Genomic DNA, 7,431 nt, shown 5'->3' with positions numbered 1-7,431 from the left:
TGTATTAGCGGAAAATTAGTCTTCCCCACCATAACACCACAGACTCATTAATGCACAGTTTCTGTTCTGGCTTATAAATAGCTGAAGTGTTCATAGTTCATAGATAGTATTCAAGTGGTTCATAATGTTGTTGAAGTGTTCTACGACTGGCTGAACTTTGCAAAGTTGGTCATCTGGCACTGGCTCTTCACCTAGTGAATTTCAAAATGCAAACATTGCATAATATGGTTTCGGCATGTACTGCTTAAAACATTGAATATTGTAGTCTATGAGTCTTCAATAGTCTCTCATTTTGGGACACTGAATAGCACCCAGATGTAACAATAGCCCCAAAAAATGTTACTTTCTCCTGGGTTACTTACCTCCATAGGTTCTTTGAAAAAGGAGATGCCATTATATACTGAGCTTGAGCATTTATTTCAGTTGTAAGCAAGTCAAGAAACTCCTAATCTACAAACTTTTTAAAAAAATTCAAAGATTCTGCATTGTGTGGCATTTGTATTGTTAGTACTTGTTTAGAAATATATTCTACTGAACATGAGGGGCTACCATGTACCTAGTGGGCGTATGTGCAATGTTTTGTGGTTCTGGCAAATCATGTGGTTATGAAGCAGCAGGCTGTTGTATATTATTGAGTCATGTAGAGGGTGTGAGTCATGTAGTCAGGTTACACTGTGTAACCTGGTAAGTAGAGGCTGCAGTACTCACAGACTTAGCAGACTTAGTTTCAAGAGGTGTGATCTTGAAGAATCAGACTGGTGTTGAGGTACGAAATTGCTCATCGGGAAAGTCAATGTCGAAGTCACTCACAATGTTTACATCTTCGATACTCTGTGAATTAGGCTATGATTCAATGAACTACTGAATGCATTGTTAGCCCTTTTACTGCCAGACAATTTTGTTACTACATGCGCCCAAACTGCCAGGCTGTTTATCATGGGCGTGTACCCAAACTACCACGCCTATTTTGGACTTTTTGTAATGTTTCACATAAAAATTCATAACGTTGCCATTTATAGTCATAGAAAACTAAAATTTGCTTTGTTTTTCTTCTCAAGAAATTTATTAATTAATACAGTATCAAAATGTACAATTCAGGAACTTATATTATAACAATTTTGAAACAAAATATGTACTTACCCTTGATATAATTTTCTTTTTAGTTTGACTTGAGATTTAATATTGTAAACTTCATTTAATATAAATTAAAGTGTTTTATTTTGAAGCCCAATACTATTTTAAGCCAATTAAAAAGGAAATTATGTAAATATCTTTAAAAGTATTGTTACTATGAGTGTTTTTATGCCTTTTTATAAACTCGCAATCTGATAAACCACACTGTAACAACTGCTTCACCAAGTTATTGTCTTACAACTATTCTAAACTATTTTATTATTGTTTTCAATTTAAAAATAGTTCTTAGAATATTTTCTTGGGCTATTTACAATTATTCTTGTAATATCCATGTTGACAAATTCTACACAAGTGAAATGGGAAGCACTTGGTGTGCAATCACTTCTTGCACTTGTACACCCGTACGTGGATTTTTCCTCTTACCACCCTTTGCACTTGCAGCACTACACACACACAGCAGATTTTTCTTTATTGTCTTAAATTGTTTCAAAATACTTGCTTGGATCTGCACCACCACCACCTTGGTTGGTTGGAGTACCTCTCGGATTAGGACAGAGTCTGGGTCCATGCATGTCTGCTTTCATGATCTTGTATCCACTCCCTGCTCATTTCCTCTACAACTGATACTATAAAATCTAAATGGCTTAAAGGCTTTGTCGTGTTATACAGTATGTATGCATTGAGCATCATTCTACCAAACAAGTTGAGGGCTACTTTCTTCTAGAACTTCATATTTTTCGGTCATCCTGGTACTGGTACAGCATCTGGTCTGCACCATCAACTCCTCTAATAAATGAGTTATATGCTCTCTTATAATGGAAGGCTTTGTAGAAATAAGTACTTTGTTACCTCTTCTCTTGGATTTGGTTATGGACTCAGCTTTGCCACAGGTTGATAGTAGTAAAACCTGCTTTTTTGGCTCTTCTTTTTGACGGTAACTCAGTAGAATCAAAGGATTTCTTCTCATGTACTTAGTTTCACCAACTGAAAGTTTTGTCTTAATTTGTTCAGGAATGCCTTTTCGGTTATGACGTAGTGTACCTGTTATATATGTATCTTTCATATATAAATATTGTACCAGGTTAGTAGATGAAAAAAAGTTATCTATATAAAATGTGGTAACCTTTTTCATAAAGATTAGCTTTTTTCATGAGATTGTCTACAACTGAAAACCCCAAACCTTTCCTGCTTATCAAACTCTTGTATTCACCTTCAGTTCTCTGGTAAACAAATAATGTAAAACAGTAGTGTGATGCTGCTTCGCACAGCATCCACAACTGCACATGATGATGTTTCTTGGGCATGTATCGTAAAAGTTGTGAATGGGATTTTGTAGCAATCATACTCTCATCCACTGATATATTTTTACCAGGTATGAAGAGAAGTTTTGAAATATGATTCATGTGATTGACTAAAGGTTTGAACCTAGTGCAGGGATCATAACCATTTTCATTTGGTTTTGGCAGGTTTCTTGTGTCAGCAAGGTGGAAAAATTGCAAAATTGCCTGAAAGCGGTTTCTGGTGAACATACGGGAGAACCAGGGAATTATTTGACTCTGAGAGGTCCACCAATAGAACTCAATACTAGGCATGTTTTTAATTCCCATATTTATCAAAACTATAATAAAGGCATATGTTTCTGACGGAGCGACTAATCTCCAGATTTGTGCTCGGCTGTGCCTTTTTAGCTTGTCATGATTAACTTCAATAAATTCTCTGGCATACTTATTAGTGTACTGAACTATTATGTCAATTAGAGAAGCCATGAAAAACAGTTTAAATTAGAGCATGGGAGTGAGTCTTTTTCAGGGCATTATTTTGGACTAGGAAGTTCATGAAAACTACAAATGTGGTCCGGCTTATGCAAATGATCATTAGCTTCCGTAACCTCAATCCACCCCACTTCATCCTCTAATTCACTAGAAGTGCTTATTTACACTGCATTAGGGGGCATTTCTGACTCATTTAGGCCAATAAGATGAGCACGTGGCCTAGGCCTAGATTGCATATGTTGCCTATGTCTAATTGGGACGTCATCGTCACTACCATCAGAATCAGAATCAGAAATATACCGATTGTTATGATGGGTTAGCCCTAGCCCACGATTACCTGATGATGTTCCAGCATCATTGGGATCGAAATCGTTGTCTACATCCGTATCATCAACATCGGAATTGCTGTCTAAAGAATGGTGGAGGTTGGAAATTTCATGGAAATTTCACTGACAAAACTGTCACTCACATAGTTTCTGATAGTTCCCTCACTCACAGGAGATCGAGACCTCTTCATATTCAATATATTTTCACATACACTCATAAACAACAAATAAACCACATTAATTCCTCTGATTCGAATGTAAACAAACACGATAATCAAAGCTCGCTAGGTGACCATGCGATTTAAACTCAGTGCTACTAGTGGCACAAATGCCAACTACACCAGCTGATGTAAATCATCTGTTCATAGAATATTACTTTACAACATGTTGTACATATTCTGTGCTTCATTCTGAACACAGTAAACAGAAATAAAAAACAATCACGTAAACTTTTATATTTTTAATTAATTTTTTTTTTAACATCTGGAAAAACAGACGCTGGCAGTTTAGGTATAGTTTTACAACATCCGTAAAACGGGACGTTGGCAGTGAAAGGGTTGAAAATGGTATTTTTTGTAGATTGTACAGGACATTGTGACAGTGAAGAGTCCATGTTTACAGAAAATGTAAGATATAAGAATGCATTTAGTAAACTCAAACTCACTCAACTTCCAAATAGTAACAGTGAAACATGTGAGAAAATAGTGGGAATCCGAGTCAACAAATAGCAATAGAAACATGTGAGAAACTGGTGGGAATCAAGTCATCTAATCAGAACAGCTAATTCTGAATTAGTTGAAACTCAAGTTGTAAGCATTAAAAAATAATCAATACTTTGAAGACTGATTTCTGGAAACCAAGGTCGATATTGTTTTCTGATATAGCTATGTAAATATATAATATAGCAATAATTACGAGTTATTAATAAATAGTAAAACATTCAGTGGCATAAAATAACCAGGCCCGTAGCTAGGCCCTTGGAGGCCCCGGGGCAGAAAGTCCATTCGGGGCCCCCCTTTGTTATATATTTCGCACTTTTTTTTTTAATTAATAGATATAAGCATACAGTAATTGGATCTTTAGGCTTAGAATTTATGTGCATTTTTTTTATTATTATCCTATTATTATTATTATTATTACCTTTTTTTTCTTATTAAATCTATAATACTTAATTGTTTGCTTAAACTATGTTTACAAATTTCTACGGTAAGTCATAAACTGGTAATGATTTTATATGCAAATTTGTATGACTCCTGGCCCTGGTGCCATTAGTTTGGTTTTTAGAGCCATTATTTTTTCAGCTTACCATTGTGTGATTGGTATTCTATTTATAGTGCTGAAAGGAAAATGAAAAAACATAATTATTTTTTCAAAATTTTATTCACAATAGATAATAAATAAATAAAGACATAAGTGCTGATGTCTTAAAACTTTTTAGTCTCTTCTTAGGCCTACATCCAAGCAATGTAGTTTAGTAGATAAACATACAAGTAATATCATTAATTATGTAATACCTTTGAATACACAATAAATTGTATATTTATTTATGGTGTTTATGGTAATACTGGTAATACCATTAATTATATATGATCAATGGTGGTAATACCCACTCATTCTCAAGTTTTAAATTGCCCAACTAGTTTGATAGTGAGAATGCAAACTGAACTTACTAAAAAGGACTTTCTTCTTGACTTGACACTAGCAAAAACATCAATAATTCGGTCAAAATCTATTTTTCGGGCTCTGTCATTTTCAATAGACAAAAGAGCCAAATCAGTGAGACGTTGTTGGGACATGGAGCTTCGCAGGTAGTTTTTGATGAGTTTTAATTTTGAGAATGATCTCTCTGCTTTGGCTACTGTCACAGGGACTGTGAGGTACATAAAGCATGCTGTTAGTACATCCGGGTAGGTTGATGCTAGGGAACTGTTTTCAATGAGTAGGGAGATTTGCAACTTCTTTTACTTCTTTGAAATCCTTTAATTTGGATTGAAAAGCATTCCTTACTGATAAAATCTGAGCTTTGAACAATGGCGTTACATCATCTGAAAATCTGCTTACAAAATTATCAGCTTCACAACGCAGTTCTTTATCTGAACATGAGGCCAGGAAAGAAGGGTGAACAATTTTATAGGCATCAATCACTTGCTTCATGCCTTTAAAACGGTTGTCAATTTGTGACACTATAGTATCAACCATTGGGAAGAATATTGTCACTCTGAAATTGCTTTTAGGATCTGTCAGTCTTTGGGTCTTCACAAAGTTCATCAAAGTGTTTTTTTACCTTTCTTGCACGTTGGCCAATAAATTCATGGGTAATCGTAATCCCCATTTTGAACATACTTCTTCTGCTTCACTACAGACTTCTTCAAAGGACCAACGAAGTTCGGTTACTTTCAATAAAGCATTGCCTAGGAGATCGTACGCTGTCATTAAATCAATAGATTCCGTTTGCAAGGATTTTGAGGCAATGTTTATTTCCCTAATATTTTGCACTGGACAGTCAAGAGCAAAACAAAACTAAAAGATTCTAACCTTTTTTTGAGCCCCTCAGCTTCATTCCTTTCCTTTGGCTTTTTGCTTGTCAAAATTATTTTATTTAAGGCTTTCATTACATCACCGAACCTTTCCTTTAAAGCGTACACAGCTTCATGTCTCCCTGCCCAACGTGTAGGGTTTAAAGTCTTTAATGTTACCTTGTCTTTAGGAACAGGAGCCTTCGGATTCTCTGTACAACCAGAAACGACTTTTAGTTCTTGCCACCGAACAATGCTGTGGCCAAAAAAACTGTAAATTATTTTGCACCGTCTCAAAAAATTGTGCTATTTCTCGATTGCATTCAACGGCATCTTTAAGAACCAGATTCAAATTATGGCTGGCACAGTGAATGAAATAGGCATGGGGTGCAAGTTCTTGGATTCTCTTTTGTACTCCATTATACACACCACTCATGACCCGATGCACCATCGTATCCTTGTCCTCTGCATTTTGTTATGTCAAGGCCTTTTTCTTGAAATTGATTTTATGATGACGTCTTCTAGCCCCGAAGCGGTTTGGTCAGTAACTGCTGTGAAAGATGTAAACGTTTCACAAATTCTCAACTCACAAGGTTTTCCGAGTTGGTCATGGTCAATCTTTACATATAGAAAAAACTTCGCTTAGCTGATCTACTTTACTTACATCTTGTGTTGTGTCGTAAATTATGGAGAAAAAAGGCGCACTCAAAAGCTCTTCTTTAATTCCACTAAGCACTTCACTAGCCATCAGAGAAATAATTTCATTCTGAATTGTTGGACTGAGATAATTAACAGTACCACTTGGCCTTGTAATTAGATCTTCTAGGATAGTGTCATATTTTGACAGCAATTCAATCAATGATAGAAAATTACCTTTATTTCTATCAGTGATATGCCAACTGTCTCCACGAAAAGGAAGGTTGCATGTTGCCAACATAAGGGAGACATCTAAGACCCTCTTCAAAACTTTCCTCCAAAATATTCCGCTCCTCCTTCAACCTTTTTCTAGTGCATCGTCTATTGAGCCATGACGTCGCCATTGCTCATAAACCAAGCAGGAATCAGCATGGTGCTGTGAATTCTCATGTGTCTTTATGCGATCAGACAAATGTTTCCAGTCCCTTAATCCTGAATCCCATCCGCCTACAGGTCCTTTCTGGGGAAAACAACCAGCAAGGTTGGCAATAAACACAATCCAATTTGGACGAATAGCACAACCAAGTTCTTTTCAGTTTGAGCCCAGACTTTGACTTCAGGGTAAAATAATTGTCTGAAAAGGACCTACCTTGTTTTCCATCATATGGAAATGGGCCAACTGGTTGGATAGGGTCCTAGTCCTAATTCAATAATTCGTTTTTTTTCACCTCTGGATCGATGATCTGGTCTGGAAAATGGGGTTCTCCGGTGTTTAAACAAGTTTCATTAATTTTATTCGTCCGGCTACATTCCACCTGTAAGTAGATTGCAATGCATTAGTATTTTTTTCTTACAAACATGATCATAACAATAGGGACTTACTGTAATTCCATGTTTACATGGAAGTAATACTGTTTACTTCCATGTAACCATGGAATATTTTATCGTAGGGATTCCATGTTTAGGGCGATAAAACAGCATATGTTGTTATGTTGAAAAATATAATATAACAGGGATGCTACAGGTCAGGGAAATCAGGGAAGTCAG

This window comes from Homalodisca vitripennis, unplaced genomic scaffold (genome assembly GCF_021130785.1).
Source record: "Homalodisca vitripennis isolate AUS2020 unplaced genomic scaffold, UT_GWSS_2.1 ScUCBcl_3926;HRSCAF=9751, whole genome shotgun sequence".
In the NCBI taxonomy this organism is placed as follows: domain Eukaryota; kingdom Metazoa; phylum Arthropoda; class Insecta; order Hemiptera; family Cicadellidae; genus Homalodisca; species Homalodisca vitripennis.
This window is presented reverse-complemented; position numbering follows the sequence as displayed.